Below are 23456 nucleotides of genomic sequence, written 5' to 3' on the forward strand. Positions count from 1 at the left end.
ACTTACTTTTATAGCCAAGTCCTAAAAGTTTTTTTTTTCTTAATATAAATTTTAACAATCAAGTCCTTTTATTTCAAAAATTGCTCATTATTAATCTTGTCCATTAATTGAATGCCAAAGGCACACACACACACACTCTCTCTCTCTCTCTCTCTCTCTTTTATTTCAATCCTAATACTTCTAAAAAGTACTTTCTTTTCCATTTTTGCATTTTCCCCCACTCTTTTCTTATTCAATTTGTAAGAGAGAAACTTCAATAATTCTCCAAAATCAGATAAAATGATCATGGCCAATTTAGTGATGGAATGCATTAATGTATAAGCCAAGTTAATATAGCAAGATTAGTTGACCAAAAGTCTTTAATTTCTGTATAATGCTAATAAATATAAAATATTTTTCTATTATTTTCCTTTGAAAAAAAATAAAATGTTTTGCAGTGGTTGATAAATAAAAAAATTATATTTTGGGAAGAAACTTTTAGGAAATAATTATTGCATACAACTAAAGGTAATTCAAGATAAATTATTGTTTAGTTCCTGTAGTTTGTCATAATTAATGATCATGTCCCAGTAGTTTAAAAACTCAACAATTTGCCCCTAAAGTTTAATTTAATCAATGATTTCATCCTTCTATCTATTGAACTTGAGTTTTGTCATAAGTCAAGCTAACCAAATGAGAGGTTCTCTCTCTCTCTCTCTCTCTCTCTCTCTCTCTCCCTGTGCTTCATGACCTACCCCTGCCCCCACCTACTACTTCTCAACCACTATTTTAAATAAATGTAACAGCCTTTATTTACAAGTTTCATGGGATATTGTTTGGTCATATGCTTGTCGAGGGTGTTTGACTTACCTTATAAGCTTATAAACACTTATTGTTTATATGCCAATATGAGCTTATGAGCTTATAAGCATTTAAAATTTTAAGTAGTTAATTATTTGGTTAGAGTGCTTATAAAGAGCTAATAAGTAGCTAACATATTATGTAAATGATAAAATATGACATTGTGCAATAAACATTTTCTTCGAGTTTATTCTGCAGATAAATTTTGGAAATTAAAGTCACAATGCATTTTATTGCCACTACAAAATCTAGGGATCGATTTTATGAAGGGAATCTTTTGCCAAACGGTAGTTATGCTTTTTCCTTTTTGTTTTGCTTCTACAATTTTGTGAATTCTTTTTTTTTTTACAAAAAATGTGAAAGCATAAACGAAGCAAAAGAAAACTTGGACTAGAAAAGCAAAAAAAAAGTTTGCATAACTGATGATTTTTCAAGTTTTTTAAAACCTGAGATCATTCTAATATAGTCATAAGTTAGCATATAAAACTAGTTATCCCATGTTAAATGCTTTTATCACTGATCATGGATTTAAAATCCACACTCGTTCATTCCAGCTGATGACAAGGTGTTCATAAGTGATGGTTTTTCAAGCTTTTCCAAAGCTGAGATGACTAAAATGCATGTTATATGCTAATATACAACTGGCCCTTTCCTCGTGCCTAATAATTAATATACTGATATGCAATAGTAAAAAATTATTTAAATGTTAAACTATATTTTCACTAAATACAGAGTCATCTTTTGTTGTAGTAGTATTATTTAATGCAATACAAAAATTAGAAAGTGCCGTAATTAGACCTAATTTCAGGCATTGGAAATGTACTTAAATGTAGCTTCATAACTTTATCTTCACGTTGACTTGAATATCAATTTTTCCTTCCCGCCACCATCTTCTTTTTCTTCTTCTTCTTCTTCTTCTTCTTCAAAAGCTGGATGCCTTAAAATAGTATTCAATTTTTTATTTGAGAAGTCTTCTAGAATTACATGCATGATCATGAGACAATCTTGAAATATTATATACATATTAATTTGATTATGGTTTCTCATTTTAGGAGAATGGATGTAATGCATAATAGGAAGATCATATTCCTAAAACAATTACATGTAAAATTAGAAAATTAAGAGTTTTATTATTTAGGAATTTTATTCTTATTAGGTCTATTATTTAGGAATTTTATTATTTCCTAGTTTATTTTGGTACAATTTAGTATTCCTAATTATGATTGAATTAGGATTTTAAAATACTAATGTGTTTGAAATTCCTAATTTTATAAATAAGACGGACGGTTTTTATTATTATCAAAAAAGCTTTGTTATGATAATTTTATGAAATCGATAATATTTGAGAATTAGTTCTCTTTTTTTAAGGATTAGTCCTTGATTTCTTTTCTTCTTAGTTCTTTCCCTTTGTTTTACATCAATTTTGGTATCAGAGCCTAAAATCGAGCTGCATTTCCATCGTTTTCCGCAAAATTACCAGACTTCACATTTAAGTCTTCCCATTCCTTAGATTTTCATCAGTGTTTTTGTCCTTCGAAATTTTTCCATGTTGCCTACAGTTCAAAAAAAATGTTCAAAATCAAAAGAACCGAGCAACTCGCCATCAGCAGATCTGTCTCTTCACATCGTCGGAACTTCAGTCTGATGCCTCTGGAGCTTTAACCCAATGGATCGGCATTTGGACCAACTTCCACACCCACCAAGCTCACCCAGCTTTATTGTGAGCTTACAAGCAATGGATTTAGCCCTAGCAATAACCCACATCGGATATCCACATTAGCTTGTCACTTCAATGCCATGTCTCCTACCATCACTTCCATGGCATCACTGCCACATTAGCAAAATTTTAAGAGTTTCTTTTCCTTATTAAGTTTGACATCCTGCATCTGATTTTGTAGCTCATTTTCAGTATAAACAACTCTTAAAAGTTGAATTTGGGGTTTTATTTTCAAGTAAGATATTTTTCTTACATTAAATGCCATGGAAACTTATATTGAAAGGCTAAAAGAGGAGATCAATTACTACAAAAATGTTCTTGAAGAAATTAATTATGCCATTGGATTTTATAAAGGTCAATTACTATCTCTATGTCATTTGATAGATAATTATAGTTATAGACATGATCGTGAAAGGTGTTCTTTCTTACATGGTGAATATCAAGAAGTTAGATAGGTTTTACTTGATAAGGAAAAGGAATTTGAAAATTTATAACAATTCTAACAAGTTAAGAAAAGAGAGCTTGAAGCATGTAGAAAAGAACTTGTGATTTTAGGTGTGACAAAATTGAAAGCATGGCTAAGTTATCGAAAGAGGAAGTATAGGTTGATGAGCTATCAAAAGTAAAGCTTAATAAGTTATCAGTAGTTGTGTAAGAACTTAAAGAAGATATTCAAATTATAATTCAAGGAAAAAAGCTTGACATTGAAGATGAAAAAGAAGAAGAATTTAAAAAGCAGCTTGAAGATGAGAATAAAGAGTATGGGATTGAAGGGTCTAAAGATTCGAGTCTTAAACATTCACATGATGAAGAACCCATTCTAGAGCAAGAAGTTGACGAAAATGCACAAGTAAAACTTAAGGAGGATAAATTGCAAAATAAAAATGATCATTCTATGGAAACTTTAATGGAGATTGAAGAAAATCAAGTTATTCTAATGATTTGAAGAGTCTTTCAATTGTTAATAAACTTGATTTTATTTGTCCATATCCTTTAAGAGATGCAAAAGAAAGCATGAAGTGCTTGATTTCAAGCTTATTACTGCCATACAAGAATGAAGAGTTGATTGTTCTTCTAATGCAGATTCTGATTCTCTCGCACTTCAAGACTCGAGGTTGAGTTTATTCTAACCAGGGGAGAATAATGCAGAATAAGAAGATGATATTCCTAAAACAATTCAGGAATTATATTCCATATAAAATTAGGAAAATTAAGAGTTTTATTATTTAGGAATTTTATTCTTATTAGATCCATTATGGAGAGTGTTAGAACAAAAGAGGGCATCTATCAGGTACATACAAGTGTTGAAAGATATGTATGAAGGAGCAACTACTGTTGTGCACACAGTGGGAGGAGACACAAGAGATTTTCCTATCTCAGTTGGCTTACACCAAGGTTCAGATGTAAGCCCTTTATCTTTTTATATTAGTTTTAGATGAATTGACGAAACATACACAAGAGAGTATCCCTGGGTGCATGATGTTTGCGGATGATATAGTTCTAATAAATGAGACGCGAGAAAGAGTCAATAGAAAGTTAGAGTTATGAAGAAGTACTCTAGAGTCAAAGGGTTTTAAGCTAAGTAGAACGAAGACAAAATACATGTATTACAAGTTCAGTGAAGGCCAAACTGGTGATAGGGAAGGAGTTAGTTTGGATGGAGTGGTACTGTCCTAAAGTAATCACTTTAAATATCTCGGCTCAGTCCTTCAAGTAAATGGGGGATGTGAAGAGGATGCTAGTTATAGGATTAAAGCTAGATGGTTGAAGTGAAGATGTTCCATGGGAGTTTTATGTAATAGCAAGATTCCTAATAAGTTGAAAGGAAAATTTTACCGTATAGCCATACGACCGGCCATGTTATATGGTAGTGAGTGTTGGGCACTGAAGGAGTCGTATGTGTCTGAGATAAGAGTTACGGAGATAAGAATGTTAAGGTGGATGAGTGGCCATACTAGACTAGATAAAGTCTGTAATGAGAGTATTAGAGAAAAGGTAGGAGTGGTGCCAATTGAGGATAAGTTGAGAAAAAGGGAGATTGAAGTGGTTTGGTCATGTGAAGCGTAGACATACGGAGGCTCCAATTAGATAAGTAGAGCACATTAGGTTAGAGGATAGAAAAAAAAAAAAAAAGAAGGAGTAGACCTAAACTGACTTGGAGGAGAGTAGTACAACATGACCTAGAAGCATTACACATTTCTGAGAATTTAACCCAAAATCATTTAGAGTGGAGAAAGAGAATCCATATAGCTGACCCCCAAATTTTTGGGATAAAGGCTTAGTTGAGTTGAGTTGAGTTGAAGTCCATTATTTAGGAATTTTATTATTTCTTAGTTTATTTTGGTCCAATTTAGTATTCCTAATTATGATTGAATTAAGGTTCTAAAATTCTAATGAGATTAGAATTCCTAATTCTATAAATAAGACGTAGGGTTTCTATTATTACCAGAAAAAGCTTTGTTATTACAATTGTATGAGATCAATAATTTTTTAGAATTAGTTCTCTTCTTTTAAGGATCGGTCCTTGATTTCTCTTTTTCTTGGTTTTTTCTCTTTGTTCTACATCAGGATGCTTGTTGATAAATGTCTTGGTATTGCGTTAGTCAACCGATTTAATGTTAATGAGGTTTATAAGTGTTTCGTCCACTAGGGAATTGGAATAGTTAATCTAAAGCTATGGTCTAAAGATAGGCCTATTTCAAGGAAATCTACTCTCATAATTTCCCACTAGTATGAAGTAAGAGGAACCTCTTAGTTGCTTGTATTATCAATTGTACTTGTAAAACTTTTATCATAATAAGTTTTGTGCTATAACACTCAGTGTTATCAAAGGCATGAGAGGCGCCCAACTGAGGTGCCATGCGAGGCGAGGTGCCCCTCTGCCACCTTGCCTGGGACTCCTCTCTTGGCATTCCGAGAGGCGACGCCTGAGACCAGTTAGGGGAGGCATGACACAGGCAAGAGCTGTTGCCTTCTTCAATGCAGCAGTAACCCCTTTTTTTATTTTTTAAGATAAAAAATAATAAAACCCTAAAACCACTTACCTACAGATAAAAAGGAGTTGCAATCTAGCTTCCTTTTTGTGTTGCGACTTCAGGTATGTCTCTCTCTCTTTCTCTCTCATCTTCTTCTTCTTCCTCTGTTTACTCTATTATCCTGTCTCTCTCCCTCTCCTACTCTTTTCTTTCCTCACAGCTCATGATACAGCAATAATTCTCCCTTTTTTTTCCTTCTCCTTCTCTCTGATTGGGTATTATTAATTAGTTATTTATTTGTTATTAATTTAATTATTTTACTTTTTATGTTCATCAATTAATTGTTTAAATTTTATGGGTATTCTTAAATTAATTATTTTACTTATTGATCGTTGATTATTTAATACAGGTATTGTTAAATTAATTATTTTGCTTGTTAATTAGTTGATTATTTAATATGGGTATTGTTAATTAAATGGTAATTAGTTTACTTTTTACTTATTATTCTTGTTAATTTAATTAGTTTTGCTTTTTGTCTTGTTAATTAGGCATTAGTTCTTATTAGTTTTTTATTTTATATTGTAATTATTAATTTATTATTAATTTGATTATTTTTCTTTTTGTTCTTGTTAATTAATTGCTTAATTAATATGGGTATTGTTAATTTGTTTGTAATTAGTTCACTTTTTAATTGTTATTCTTGTTAATTTAATTAGTTTTGCTTTTTGTCTTGTTAATTAGTTATTTATTTTATATAGGAATTATTAATTTATTGCTAATTTGATTATTTTACTTTTTGTTTTTGTTAATTAATTATTTAATTTATATAGGCATTGTTAATTTGATGGTAATTAATTTACTTTTTACTTGTTATTCTTGTTAATTAGTTGTTAGTTTGATTAGTTTTACTTTCTTTTCTTGTTAATTAGTTGTTAGTTTGATTAGTTTTACTTTCTTTTCTTGTTTGATTACTTTACTTTTTATTCTTGTTAATTAATTGTTTAATTTATATAGGCATTGTTAATTTTTTAGTAATTAGTTTACTTTTTAATTGTTATTTCTTGTTAATTTGATTAGTTTTACTTTTTGTCTTATTAATTAGACGTTAGTTGTTAATTAGTTGTTCATTTTATATGAGAATTATTAATTTATTGTTAATTTGATTATTTTACTTTTTGTTCTTGTTAATTAATTGTTTAATTTATACGGATATTGCTAATTTATTGTTAATTAATTTACTTTTTACTTGTTATTCATTTTAATTACTTGTTAGTTTGATTAGTTTTACTTTTTTTTTTCTTGTTAATTAGACATTAGTTTTTAATTAGTTATTTATTTTATATGGGTATAATTTTATTGCTTTACTTTTTGTTCTTCTTAATTAATTGCTTAATTTATTTTTTGTTCTTATTAATTTTTTTGTTAGTTTATAGATGGGTGATAAGGGTAATATAACTAGATCTTCTACTAGCAGTAGAAGAACAGACCCAGATGGGCACATATAATTTAAATTAGTGAAAATAATACCAATGACTTTCAATGCATATACTGTATGAAAGTTTAGAAAGGAAGAGTTAATAGAATCGAGCAACATCTTACTAGAGGCTACAAAAATGTAGTTCGGTGTCCAAAATATCCAGAAGATGTAAGAAATCGAATGTAGGAATTCATTGCTAAAAAAAGAGAGCAGAAATCAGTTATGAATATGGAAAGACCACCTGAATTTGATAATGTTGAAGTACTAGGGTTTGATGAAAATGAGGAAGAGGAAGAGTTGATGTAAGAAATTCGTAGTGAAAAACAAAGGTAAATAATTAATGTTAGTGGCATTGGTACTAGTGCTTGAAAAAAACCAAAAGTTTTACCACCCCAAAACAGTAGAGGACCTATTGACTATTATTTTTCCTCTAGACCTGCTGTTATGGGAAAAAATATGAGGCAAACTACTATTAATGAAAATAGTCCAGCTAAGGAGTTAAGGGAGCGTGCTTGTGTTGCCATAACACAATGGATGTATGATGTGGGACTAACTTTTAATGCTGTGAATTATAATAGCTTTAGAGAAATGATTCGAGCAATTAGAAATTATGGGAGGGAAATGAAACCTCCAAGTTTTCATAAGGTTAGAGTTCGGTTGCTTAACAAGGAAGTGCAAACCATAAATGATCTTCTTGAGTTTCATAAAGAAGAATGGAAAAATTATGGATGTTCATTGATGTGTGATAGATGGATGGATAGAAAAGGGAGAACCTTCATTAATTTCTAGGTTAATAGTCCAAAGGAAAGCGTATTTATTAAATAAGTTGATGCAAGTGATGAATTAAAGATAGCAGCATTATTGGCTAGTTTGATTGAGAAAGAATTGATGGAAATTGATCCTAAAAAAGTGGTTCAAGTGTTTACAGATAATGCATCAAATAATGTTGCAGCAGACAAAATTTTTATTTAATTTTTTTATTACTAAAAAAAATATTATTTTATTATTATTATTAATGGAATGAATTATGACAAGGAGAATATTGGAAGCAAATTTTCCTCATCTATACTGAACTCCATGTGCAGCCCATTGTATAGATTTGATGTTGGAGGATATTTTTAAGATCCGAGTTTTTAAAGAAACATTTTCCAAAGCTGTTGAGGTTTCTGGTTTCATATATGGCTCTTCAGGAGTTCTAAATATGTTGCAAAATTTTACTAATGGAGTAGAATTGCTAAGACCAGGGCAAACTAGATTTGCTACTGGTTTTATTACATCCGGAAGGATTCATCTTCAGAAGGCCAACTTTAGAAAAATGTATACTTTGAAAAGCTGGACAACTAGTAAATGGGCTAAAGAGGTGTAAGGCAAAAAGTGTGAAAGGAAGGTTTTAAGTCTTGCCTTTTGGAATCATGTTGTTTTTGCTCTTAAGTTTTTTGGTCCTCTTGCTCGTGTGCTTCGACTAGTTAATAATTAAAAAAAAAAAAGCAGCCATGGGATATATTTATTAAGCCATTGATAGGGTTAAAGAAGCCATTGCCAACTCACTCAATGGCAATGAAGAGAAATATAAGAGCATTTTTGAGATTATTGGTGCAAGATGGTCACTTCAATTGTATTATCCTTTGCATGCGGTCGAATACTTTTTGAATCCTTAATTTTTTTATCCAAATAAGATGAGAATTGAGTCTGATAAAGATGTCAATACAAGATTGCTTTCGTGCATTCATAAAATGGAAAATGATTTGGCAAAAATTGACATGATTCTTGATGAAATTGAGAGATACAAGGCAACTATGGCGACCTTTGGCTTTTCTTCTGCTATTAGAGAAAGAACAACTAGATCTCTAGGTTATTAATTCAAATTCTTATTAATTTTTTATTTTGCTCATTTATTAATTTATATTATGAATTTAACAATCATTGGTTCTATATTTTAACAGCTACTAAGTAGAAAACATATGGTTCTTCAACTCTAAACCTACAAAAGTTTGTTGTAAAGGTTCTGAGTCTCACATGTAGTGCAATTAGTTGCAAGAGAAATTAGAGTATATTTGAGCATGTAAGTAAAAAAAAAAAAAAAAATATATATATATATATATATATATATATATATATATAATATTCTTAATATTCTTACTTTGTTATTTTATTTTGAACCTTTTGAGTTTAAAGTTTAACTTATTTGTTACTGTAAAATTAATGACAGCTTCATAATAAGAAAAGAAATCGGCTATTTCAAGAATGCTTAGATAATTTGGTATATGTGAAGTACAATAGAGCGTTGCTACGCCAGTACACTTTTAAGGATATCACAACACCTGTTGATTTGGCAAATATTGATGAAAGTAACGAGTGGCTGCTTAGTGAATTAGAATAAAGCGATGGGGACGATGATGATGATTCTCTTATTTTCATGGATGACGTGTTGACTTGGGGTGATGTTGGTATAGCGGCTGGAGTTTCTGAATCTCGTTATGAATCGAGATCAGCTACAAGATCAACACCAGTTGAAACCCCATCATTTCAAAGGCCTCATCCAATGAGAGGTGCATCCTCTTCTCAAGTTGATGATGATGAAGAGAAGGAAGAATTTGTGGTGGTTGTTGTTGAAAATGAAGATGATTTTGAAAATCTTGATGATAAGTAGTTTTAGTTATAAGTTTTTTATGTACTTCTTGTTAGGGTATATAGGATATTTTTATCTTATGTTTGTGTGTTGACTTGTTCAATTCTATTTTGTAGAGTTTTACACCTGTACACTTTCATTTTGTATCTACTATATAAGCTTCTGTTTATAACATTTTATAGTCATTTTCAATAAAACAATTCATTTCAAACCCTTACATGGTATTAGAGCCTTTCTTCAAACATGAGCTCTTCAAGTGCAACCTCTTCTGCTACTCAATCTTCTCTTCCCTTTTCTATTTCTTCAACTCCAACTTCTGCTCATCATACTTTTTCAATTAAGCTAAACACCAAAAATTTCTTAGTTTGGAAAATGCAATTTATTCCTTTATTGAATCATCAAAAACTCCATGGCTTTATCGATGGCACCCCTCCTTATCCTTCTAAAACCATTCCTGGCACCTCAACTGATGCACCTATTCCTAATTCTGAGTATGAAACCTGGTTCTCTATTAGAATTATGACTCAAAATCCTAGCAGGATTTGGAGAGACCTTTTCCTAATTTGAGTGGGAGAAATATTCCTTAATAGGATAGAGGAATATTTCCTATATATAGTAGAATTCTTATTTTAGTGTTATTCCTAAATTGAGTGGGACTCCTAATTAGATTAGGATTGAGGGAATTAACACTATAAATGGAAGAATGATAGAAAAAGTTATTTGGCTTTCAGCTTATGGAGTGAAGCTGTTGCCCATTTGTAGAGAGGGACTTTGCCAATGGCTGAGGATTTGGCTCTGCCCATTGATGAGGGGCTCCTGCCCATTGTAGTCCCATGGAGGGAAAGAGGCTTCAGCCTAAAGTGGAGAAAGGGCATAGAATTCAAGAGAGAGTAATTCTTGTCTATTGGTGAGAGGGCTCTTGCCCATATAGTTGAAGACACCATTTATGGTGTAGCAATTAAAATAGTAAATATATTAAATTATGTCTACAAGAGACTAAGAGGGACTAACTAATGATATGATTGAAGAAACCCCTTGTGGTGTAGCAGTTTGATGTAATGTGAGTTCTCTTGGGTGTAATTAGGCTGATGGGTAGTATAGCTTTGAGCTTGTAATGATGATTTATTACTATTGATAGTGGAAGATGGCATGCCTGCGGATGTAGCCCTATGTTAAGAGGGTGAACCATGTAAATATTAGTGTTTTATATATTTGCTTTATTTCTTTACAGTTTACACAATTCCGCAGTGCACAACAAATTAGTATCAAAGCATGGGGATTATCTTGGTGCGTTTGGTTGAAGGTGGAGCTATTGTGATATGTGAAAAGATGCACATGCAACAATGGTGATGCAAGTTCAAGGTGATGGAGAGATAAAATTTAAGTAGAGCTCTTAATGCGAAATCAAGATGGTTGATGATGCGAAGATTTTTTGAAGTAAGAAGCAAGTTATACCCAAGATGAAGATTGAAGAATGGAGATTTAAAGGGTTCAAACTCAACCATAGAGATTTAATGATTTGATGACACCCAAGAATTTGAGGTATGCAATGGTTGATGGATTTTGAGTCAAGGTGGTGATTGTTAGAATTATGACTCAAAATCCTAGTAGGATTTGGAGAGACCTTTTCCTAATTTGAGTGAGAGAAATATTCCTCAATACGATAGAGGAATATTTCCTATATATAGGAGAATTCTTATTTCACTGTTATTCTTAAATTAAGTGAGACTCCGAATTCGATTAGGATTAAGGGAATTAACACTATAAATAAGAGAATGGTGAAAAAAGTTATTTGGCTTTCAGCTCATAGAGTGAGGCTATTGCCCATTGTAGAGAGGGGCCTTGCCAATTGTTGAGGGTTTGGCTCTACCTATTGATGAGGGGCTCCTGCCCATTGTAGTCCCATAGAGGGAAAGAGGCTTCGGCCTAAGGTGGAGAAAGGGCATAGAATTCATGAGAGAGTAATTCTTATCCATTAATGAGAGGGCTTTTACCCATATGATTAAAGACACCTTTTATGGTGCAGCAGTTAAAATAATAAATATATTAGATTATGTCTAGAGGAGATTGAGAGGGACTAACTAATGATATGATTGAAGATACCCTTTATGGTGTAGCAGTTTGATGTAATGTGAGTCCTTTTGGGTGTAATTGGGCTTATGGGTAGTATAGTTTTGAGCTTGTAATGATGATTTATTACTATTGATAGTGGAAGATGGCATGCCCATGGATGTAGTCCTATGTTGAGAGGGTGAACCACGTAAATATTAGTGTTTTATATGTTTACTTTATTTCTTTGCAGTTTACACACTTTTGCGGTGCATAACAAATTGGTACCAAAGTGTGGGGATGATCTTGGTGAGTTTGGTTGAAGGTGGAGCTATTGTGATATGTGGAAAGTTGCACATGCAACAATGGTGATGCAAGTTCAAGGTGATGGAGAGATAAAATTTAGGTAGAGCTCTTGATGCAAAATCAAGATGGTTGATGACGCGAAGATTTTTTGAAGAAAGAAGCAAGTTATACCCAAGATGAAGATTGAAGAATGGAGATTTGAAGGGTTCAAGCTCAAGCATGGAGATTTAATGATTTGATGACACCCAAGAATTTGAGGTATGCAATGGTTAATAGATTTTGAGTCAAGGTGGAGATTGTTAGAATTATGACTCAAAATCCTAGTAGGATTTGGAAAGACCTTTTCCTAATTTGAGTGAGAGAAATATTCCTCAATATGATAGAGGAATATTTCCTATATATAGTAGAATTCTTATTTTAGTGTTATTCCTAAATTGAGTGGGACTCCTAATTAGATTAGGATTGAGGGAATTAACACTATAAATAGGAGAATGGTAGAAAAAGTTATTTGGCTTTCAGCTCTTGGAGTGAGGCTATTGCCCATTATAGAGAGAGGCTTTACCAATTGTTGAGGATTGGGCGCTACCCATTGATGAGGGACTCCTACCCATTGTAGTCTCATGGAGGGAAAGAGGCTTCGGCCTAAGATAGAGAAAGGGCATAGAATTCAAAAGAGAGTAATTCTTGTCCTTTGGTAAGATGGCTCTTGTCCATATAGTTAAAGACACCCTTTATGGTGTAGCAATTAAAATAGTAAATATATTAGATTATGTATAGAGGATACTGAGAGGGACTAACTAATGATATGATTGAAGACACCTTTTATAGTGTAGGTGTTTGATGTAATATGAGTTCTCTTAGGTATAATTGGGCTTATGAGTAGTATAGTTTTGAGCTTATAATGATGATTTATTACTATTGATAGTGGAAGATGGCATGCCCATGGATGTAACCTTATGTTGAGAGGGTGAATCACATAAATATTGGTGTTTTGTATGTTTGCTTTATTTCTTTGTAGTTTACACACTTTCGTAGTGCAAAACATTCTCCAAAGATCAAATGCTATTATCACGGCTACTCTCTTCACTAACTGAAGAAATCTTTCCCTATGTAATTGGTCTTGCTTCTTCATATGATGTGTGGCAAGCATTGGCTAAAGCCTTTGGCTCAGTTTCTCAAATAAATTTCAATAATTGTCCTTGAACTTATATAGTTATAACACTACAGTCCTTTAACTTTAAAATGTAACATAAAAACCCCTAAACTTTCAAATTTTGCACAGTAAAATCCCTCTGACTTTCAATTACTGATTTTTCAGTTAGAAACTGATGTGAATAGCTCCCGCATAGCGCTTAGTCAATATTTCTTTCTCCTCTATTATGCAAAGTGTAAAATTATTCTCTTTATGCATAAAAAATTATTCTGTCTATAGAGAGAAAAAGGATTTAATTTACACATGACTTTAAAGAGAAAAGAGAATTACTGACTAAGCTCTGTACTGGAACTATCCAGGTCAGCGTCTAACTGAAAAACTGATAACTAGAGGTTAGAGAGATTTTACTGTGCAAAATTTGAAAGTTGATGGAGTTTTATGTTACATTTTTAAGTTAAGGGACTGTAATGTTACAACTAGATAAGTTCAGGAACAGTTATCAAAATTTATCCCAGTTTCTCAAAATAGGCAATTGCAGATTCACATTAAACTGCAAGAGCTCAAGAAAAATGACCTCTCTATTACTGATTATCTCTGTCATGCAAAAACACTAATTGATGAATTACAAGCAGCTAATTGTCCTTTATTTGTGGCAGAATTTAATGCGATTATATATCGCAACATTGGGGCTAAATATCACCCAATTATCACAGCTTTGAATCTACGCAGTGAGCTAGTATCCTTCTATGAACTTTACGAACAACTGGTGGCACATGAGATTTTGATCAAGAGCTCTTAAGAACCTCCTATTGCTAACATGGTCATTCGTCCGTCTAGTAATTCACCATTGCTTCCTACTCCATGCCTCTCCTCTAAAAATGGTGCACCTCGCCGTCCTTCCAATTTCAACAATGGTGGCTTTCGTCCGCGAGGTCCTTGCCAAATATGTGGCCTCAAAAATCATACAGCTGATCGATGTCGACGTCGATGTACACCATCATCCTATGGTCCACGTTCTTTAAATTATCCACAAGCCAATGCTCACAATTTTCATGGACCAGCTCCTATTTCTACTATTTCTCCAATGGCCACTAATGATACACCAACTCCATGGTTTTCGTATACTGCTGCGAATTTTCACATCACCCCAGACCTCTATAGTTTGAGTATTGCCAATGGATAAATTTCAACAACTATCCCCGAACTTATATAATTGTAACACTACAATCCTTTAACTTTAAAATGTAACATAAAACCCCCTAAACTTTTAAATTTTGCACAGTAAAATCTCTCTGACTTTCAATTACTGATTTTTCAGTTAGAAACTGATGTGAATAGCTCCTGCATGGCACTTAGTCAATATTTCTCTCTCCTCTCTTATGTAAAGTGTAAAATTATTCTCTTTACGCATGAAAAATTATTCTGTCTATAGAGAGAAAAATGATTCAATTTACATATGGCTTGAGAGAAAAAAGAGAAATACTAACTAAGTTCCTTGCTGGAACTGTCCAGGTCAGCGACTAACTGAAAAACTGGTAATTGGAGGTTAGAGGGATTTTACTGTGCAAAATTTGAAAGTTGATGGGATTTTATGTTACATTTTTAAGTTGAGAGACTATAATGTTACAACTAGATAAGTTCAGGGACAGTTATCAAAATTTATCCTATTGCCAATGAATATAAGGGGACAGACCAACTTCACGTAGGCAATGGACAAGGTATTCCGATTACACATACTGGTGTTGCATCACTCCATTATCCTTCTGCCTCTTTCAAATTGAATAATGTTTTATGTGTTCCTAACATTATGAAAAACCTTCTTTCTGTTCAAAAATTTACTTATGAAAATAATTGTTTCTTTGAATTTTGGCCTAAATAATTTCTTATTAAGGACCAGGTTACCAAGAAGGTTCTTCTTTAGGGTTTAAGTGAGAATGGTGTACTCTTTCAATCCACCAATAAAGCAAGCCTCTGAAGTGGAACAGCTAAGCATGGATGAATGGCATTCTCGTCTTGGTCATCCACAGTCTAGAACAGTGTCTCATGTCGTCAATAAATTCCAATTGCCTATTTCAAGTTCATTAATGTCTCCATGTTCTTCATGTCTATTAAGAAAATTAGCCAAATTACCTTTAGCTTCTGGGATAAATATTGACAACCATCCCTGAACTTATCTAGTTATAATAATACAATCCCTAAACTTAAAAATGTAACATAAAACCCCATCAACTTTCAAATTTTGCACAGTAACATCCCTCTAACCTATAATTACCGATTTTCCAGTTAGACGCTAACCTAGACAGTTTCAGCATTAAGCTTAGTTAGTATTTCTCTTTTCTCTCTTAAGCCATGTGTAAATTAAATCATTTTCCTCTCTGTAGAGAGAATAATTTTTTATGTGTAGAGAGAATAATTTTACACTTTATATAAGAGATGAGAGAGATATGTTGACTAAGCACTATGTGAGAGCTGTTCACGTCAGTTTCTAACTGAAAAATTAATAATTGAAAGTCAGAGGGATTTTACTGTGTAAAATTTAAAAGTTTGGGGGGTTTTATGTTACATTTTAAAGTTGAAGGACTGTAGTGTTACAATTATATAAGTTCAGGAACAGTTGTTGAAATTTATCCTTAGCTTCTGTTCAACATAAAAGCATGGCTCCATTTGATATAATACATTCAGATGTATGGGGTCCTGCTCCTATGATGTGCTCTTTGGGTCAACGTTATTTTTTTTTTATTTGTAGATGATTTTACCTGTTATACATGGGTATATTTCATGAGTAATAAAAATGAAGTTTATGACATTTTTATAAATTTTCAGAGTCTGGTTGAACGCCAATTTCATTCCAAAATAAAATCCTTTCGTTCAGATTAGGGTGGTGAATTTCAGAAATTAAATAAATATTTCCAATCTTGTGGGATTATACACCAAATTGCTTGTCCTCATACTCATGAACAAAATGGCACTGTTGAACAAAAAATTCGTCATGTTGTGGATACTGATCTAACATTGTTGTCTCATGCTTCCATGCCATTAAAATACTAGAATTATAGTCAGTACCCAGTTGATAAATGTATTTCCATCTAGTGTTCTACAAAAACAATCCCCGGATTTTCTTTTGTTTAACACACCACCAAATTATTTGGAAATATAGCCATTTGGTTATGCTGTTTATCCATTACTTCGTCCTTATAATTGTCATAATTTTTCTTTTCATACTCAACCATGTGTGTACCTTGGTTAAAGTCCAACTCACTCTGCCTATCATTGTTTAGATCCTGCATCTGGTTGTGTTTATATTGCATGGCATGTTAAATTTCATCCACGTCAATTTCTTTTTTGTGAGTCAACCATGGTGAAATTTAATTCTCATGCCTCATCCATGCCGCTTACCATGCATCCTTGGCTAACTTTATATGGAATACAACAACATACTCCAACCGTGGACTTATCTTCTAGTAACACTCTATCTCATCCACTTTTATCCATTCAAAATTCTAATCCTGCTTCTTCTCAACAGCCAGCATCTAATCCACTTTTAAATTTAACTTCTACTTCTACTGTACCTCAAATACAATCTGATCCTATCTGTAATAACCCGAACCTCCGAGTTATGAATAGTACCATTTTTGGTCCGTGACCAATACTATTCAAAGACACCTTGAGGACCAAAAATAAATAGAAAATTAATTGAGATAGACACAATAAAAATTCTAGTGAACAAAAAAGCTAAGGACTCATCGGGTATTATAAAAAGAAGGATTATGACCAGATGAGGGGCATTTTGGTCAATTCACCTCAAGAGTTGACTTTTGACCAAAATGTCAATTAAATTAAATGAAATTAATGAATTGAATTATGGGATAAAAATTGAAGAAAAATTCAAGTGAAAATATGTAAGGGAAAATTTGTGAAATGAAAACTTAAACTATCATTTCCATTTTGACAAAATTAAAATGAAAGACTTATGGGCTTTTGATAGTTAAATTTAATTATTTAATTAAAAGGAAAAATTAAGTGTAAATGTAAAAAAAAAAAGGAATAAAAATTTAAGTTTAATTATCCTTATGACACAATTAAAATTTATAATTTTAATAAGCTAATTTTGGGAATAAATATATATATATATATATATATATATATAAGAAGAAAAATGTCTTCTTCATTTCTTTTTTTTTTCATAAGATGCCACCACCCTCTCCTCTCTCTTCGTCTTTCTCTCTTTTTCTCTTCTTCTTCCACTTCTTCCCCTCATTGATTTCCCCTCCCAAGTTTTAATTCCCTTAAATTCCCTTCATAAATTCCATAGCCCACTAAAAGAAAACATCAAAGAGATCTTTGATTGAGAGATTAAAAGCAAGGAGAACAAGAATTGGAAGAAAAGTGAAGTTGGAAAGAAATCAACAAGAGGTAAGTTTCTTTTCATGTTAGATTAGTTGTATAAACTTTGAATGAAGTTAATTTATGATGAAACTTCATAAGAAAATGAAAGAAAATATGTATGGAACCTAAACTAGGGTTTTGGCCAAATGAGAGAAAAATTAGGATTTGATGCATTTTTAGTTAAATTGATGATAAATCTAAGTTAAAGTGAAGTAGTACGCATGATTGGAAGTAGTAAGATTTCATGGGATTGCATAAATTGAATTATGGAAGATTAGGGTTCATGGGGAAATTGGGTTTTGGTGCTAGTGAGTGAAGTTGGTGTGTGTAGTGTTAAATTATGATCATTTGATATTTATTTAGTTTGAATTGACATTGGGTTGATGAATGGAAGTAATGAAATGGTAGGATTAGGGAAAATTACAAACTTTGGTGTTTGAAAATTGTGGGGTTTGTGCTAGGAAGTGCCATTGATGTGTCAATGCTAAATTATAGTCATTTTGGGTGAATTAAATGTGAATTGAGGTTGGTTAATGGAAGTAATTGAAGAAATGAAAAATTGACTTAGGACAGAATTTTGCACACTGATATCAGTGTGTTTGGAAGCCCATAACTTAAGCTACACAACTCCAATTGGTGTGAAACCAATTGGAAATGAAACTTAAGACATAGGGCTAGAATTTTTATGAAGATACCTTACCCCAAAAATGACCTTAAGCTACCCGAAATGAGCCTTGAAATGGGAGATAAAATTCAGGAACCTGCAGAATTATGCACATGAACAGTAAAGTTTAAACAGCCATAACTCTCTCTAGAAAACACCAATTTAGGTGATTCTTGAACCGATGTAAACCTAAGATATAGTAGAACATTTCATATGAAGAATGCTAGGCCAAATTATGAACTTAACTCAATCAAATTGCGGAACGAATTCGGGTTACCGAATCTACCAAAATCTGGGCACCTAAAATTGACTAAATGAACAGTAAACTTTGCAAGGCTAAAACTCTCTCTAGAAAACTCCGATTTAGGCGATTCTTGAACCGATGGAAACCTAAGACATAGTAGAACATTTCATATGAAGAACATTAGACCAAATTATGGACTTAACTTGATCAAATTTTTGAACGAAGTTGGATTGATAAATCTGCCAGAACTAAATTTGCAGCATGAACAGTGACGTGAATAGTAATCGTGTTTTAGGCATAACTTGAGCTACATAGATCCAAATTAGCCGATTCAAAAAGGAAAATAAAGTTAAGACCTAAATGAACAATTTTCATGAAGAATACCTCACCCAATTATGATCAAAACTAGGTACAAATTGGGTTCAAAGATTGGGGCACCAAGCTGTCCCAAAACCAAAATATTCTACAATTTTCAAAGCTGACTTGGGATGCATTAGACATGCATGTAATGAGTTCTTGGCAGCAATTGAGATTGGTATTGAGGTATTCTATTTGTATATTTTTAGTAGAAAAAGAAGTTGGAACGGACAAGGAGAAGTAGGTAACAAGGAAGGAGAATTATTGAAGGTTTGTGCACAACTAACCTTTTTCTTTGTTTTAGCTTCGTAAATTGATTTGAATGAGTTTATTTGAATGAGTTTGATTTGAAATGAGTTTATTTTGAATGAGGTATGTTTTTCTCTTGTATTTGAGGAATTTGTGTGTTGCCACCCCTTTTATGGGTTTTATGATGATTTGAATATGTTATTGTTTTGCAAACGTGATTATTGATTTAGAAACTCTTGAAAGTTGTTTTGAAACCACAGTTAGCATGACAGTCCCTTCGAAACTCCCCAGTAGTAATGGCTACTTGGGGTTTTATAATTGATATTGATTATGTCTCCCATTAATAATGGTTAGTGGGGTAAGACTACATGAGTACTCATTAGCTAGCTAGCCCTTCCCTCATTAATAACGGTTAGTGAGGTTGAGATTGCTTTGTCATGGTGTACAACACGGTACTGATCGTGAAATTTTGTGTTATGGCCTGAACTGTGTGTTGATGTTGGCAACACTAATGCTTTGTGAATTGTGATTTATGAAGTATGATTTCTCATTTGAAATGTTATTCCAATAAATGGCTCTTATGAACTTAGAACTATTGTGAAGTTTTCATGCTTAAGAAAAATGTGATTTATTATGCTTTGACAAATTGTGTTTTACCTTAAGTTTTAAAGTTATTAGTTGTGCACCACTGAGTGATATACTCAGCGATAACTTCTTTATGCTGTCGCAGGTAAGGGAAAGGAGAAGGCTGCCGAGTGAGAGACTTGGAAGCAGCATTTTGGTATTGTTTGTGGGTATATATTGTAGTTATACCCCTGTAATTTCCTTTTGATGTATTTTGCACCTATATGCATGGATGTACAGACATTGAGCAATTTGTATTTAAAAGCATTGCATTGCTATCACATTTTGAGTTTATAACTATTTTGTATTTTACTTTGAGACTTATGAAAATGTAACTTTTGCAATATTTAGTCTATCATTATTTCCAATGAATGTTTACATGGAATTTTAACTATTCTCATACAGTTTTCCGCAAAAGAATTGATAAGATAAAAAGCTATGGTTTGTTTTAAAATCCTTTGTAGCATAACTAATGAGTTATCAGTAGGTGGAGTTCGGTGATTCATTAGGTATGCTACGTGAACATGTCATGCTTTACAAGGGATAAGGTGTGACACTATCCCTTTGTTAAATTCAAATCCACCACTTCTAACTACTATACCAAATCCTTCTTCTACTCAACCTCTACCATTATCTTCTCCAAATCCTATCTTATCTTCAACTGCACCAACCCTGAATCTTTGTGTTAATCTCTTTAATTATCCACCACTACTAACTACCACATCCAATACACCCAATCCACAAAATTTATGCACTCACTCCATGCAGTTATAACATTCAACTATGAGTCGTAGACAAGCAAATCTTGTCTTCACAACAACTGACTACCTCTCCACCGAACCTCACACTTTTAAACAGGCTTATTCTTATTGTCAATGGCGTGATGCAATCTCAGATGAGATCAATGCCTCGGTTCAAAATAAAATTTGGAGTCTGGTTCTGAAGCTTTCTAATGCCAATATAGTTGGTAACAAATGGATTTTTTGAATCAAAAGACATGTCGATGGCTCTGTTGATCGATTTAAAGCCCGATTAGTTGCAAAAGGCTTTACTCAATAGGACGGGATCGATTACGCTGAAACATTTAGTTTGGTTGTCAAGATAACTACAATTTGTACTGTCTTATCCATTGATGTAATACACCGATTTTGACACCCCTTACCAGTCTACAGTGTAGCCGAGCAAGATATGTCACACAGTGTACCAGAACACCATAACTTATCTCATTGATATTTATCAGTTCTTAATTTATTTATTATAGTTATTAAATGAAATTTATGAAATTAATCTCATTTAGATCAGTTATTGAAATTATAAATTAATTTGCGGCTCCGAAAATTTTATAGAAAATCCGGCAGAGTGCCGACTAAAAATGGAGAAAATAGTTCTTCGGAACCTATAGAAAACACTTCCAATAATTTTCAATCATTCTCAAACTCCATTTGTATCACATCAATTTACAATAATTTCTTAACAATTCCTCCATTTGTCATTCATTCATTTCACATCATCATCATGCTCAAATCATAAATAAATTCTCACATGGTATTTATATACACAAAGTTACAAATACTTACATTAATACAAAATTATATTACATTTGTTTCAAATATACATGATAAAATAAGAGTTTAATTACAAAACTTACAAAAATTACAAAATACAAAATGGGACCTAGTGTCCTACTAATGCACTGTAGCCTGTGAGATGACACGGACACTATGCAGAACTGTGAATGGCCTTACCCAATCTATGGTCTACTGGGCCCTCTGTCCAAATCTTCAATACCTACGCATTGCAAAAGCGACGCGCTAAGCATAAAGCTTAGTGGTGCCAATAATACAAGAAAATACCATATGCAAATAAAAATAATAATTTCCTAGTTATTATGTTAATAAAAAAAAGAAATGATTACTAACTTATTGTTTAGTCGAGGCTAACTGCATTTTATGATATTAACTTCTTCATGCATTTTGTTAATTGTTTTCTTGATGATTTTGAGCTTCTTTATTTTATTGTAATCATTCTTGATATTTAATTTTCGTATTTTCTTTAATAATCAGTTCAATTACAATTATACTTTTCCATGCCCAAGTAACCTATACAAATTGACCGGACTGGATAAATGGGTATACTAGCACTGGGTACCAGGTACCTCAGGCCATCACACCATTGGTCACAATGTGTCTCCCGGTGTGCAAACAGAATGGCTAATAAGCCATAAAAGCAATAAGGCATAAAGCCAAGTAAAACATCATAATCAGTATAGCCATAGGCTATCACATCACAGAATGGCAATGAAGCCATACATCATACGCAGTACTGCTATCAGAACCCTATTGGCATGCCAACCTATCCAAACCAATCACATTAGGCCTACTAGGGCATATTACAAAGTCATTTCTTGAATATTTGTACTTTATGTGTAAGGTTACTATTCATTTTATTAGTCAACTAAAATGTTGACTTTTTCATAAATAATAGGTACATTGGTTCCAATATCATCCACATACCACATTTTTCATTCTAAAGTTGTTGGCATTGGATGCCAATTCCATTTCAAAGCTTAGTGTTGGTTATTTACAATTTTCAGATTTCAAGCGCTATGTTTACTGTTTCATTGGTCATTTGTACAGTAGAAATTTGGTAAAATTGTCTCCATGAAAGTTGTTCCTTATTTTTTCTAGTTACATTTCCTTTTTTGAATCACTCCATTTGGAGTTTTGTAGCTCAAGTTATGGCCTAAATACCATAACTGGCCGGATTGGATAGAATCCAAAATTCTGGGCAAAACTGGTTCTGCTAGATTTGGTAACCTAAGTTTGGTTGGCAATTTGACTAGGTTATGGTCAGAATTTGGATTTGTGTTCTTCATGAAAGTTGTAGGTATATGTCTCAGCTTTCTGCTGGTAAAATTTCAGGTCAATTGGACCTTTCTACACTGAGTTATGACCAAATGAATAGACACTATTCATTTGGTCATTTTGCCCAGGCAGGATGCAAGTCACCCGGATTAGGGCAATTTTTAGGCCAACTTGGTTTGGTTTTCTGGGTAGGGTTTCTTCACCAAAGTGATGCAATTATGTGTCTAGTTTCATGTCCAATTAGCCTTGCACCAATTGAACCTCTACAACTCCATTTATAGCTGCCCAAACCTGCTGGACTCACATCTAGACCTACAGTGCAGCCAAGGCAGCTCACCCAAACTCAAATACCAAGCCACAACTCACTTCATTTCTTTATCATACACAGCCAAATGGTCACTAATTGACCATTTAAACTTTCATTCACCAACACATGAGCAAACCCTAAGTTTCTGCCAAACCCTAACTCCACAATTTTAATTTGTTCCATTTTCATATTTTCTAGTTTAGATTAATGTTGTAACAAAGAATATAAGAGAAAAATAAACAAAAGTGGCACTAACCTTCACTTAGTCACTTTCCAAGACATAAAAACTTCACTTTCTTCCTTTCAAATTGCCGCCCAAGGCTTGCTCTAGTGGTAGGGATAATTTTTAATGAAGGCAAATTAGGGTCTTGAGGTGGTTTAAGGTGGGAATTGAAGTTTTGATAAGCTTTCAATGGTGGTTGGGTATGGAGGAGAGGAAACGGCTAGTTTGGGTGAAGGAGATGAATCTGATTGTTTTTGTTTATTTTTGTCTCAATTATCCCTTTTTAATAGGTTAGCTTAATTGTGACTGGTGGGGAAAGGGTTGATGACATCATGTGATGTCAAAATTGTCGTTTAATTTCATTTTCTTTCCTTTTCTTCTCTACTCATTTT

This window comes from Hevea brasiliensis, chromosome 18 (assembly GCF_030052815.1).
Source record: "Hevea brasiliensis isolate MT/VB/25A 57/8 chromosome 18, ASM3005281v1, whole genome shotgun sequence".
Classification (NCBI taxonomy): Eukaryota; Viridiplantae; Streptophyta; class Magnoliopsida; order Malpighiales; family Euphorbiaceae; genus Hevea; species Hevea brasiliensis.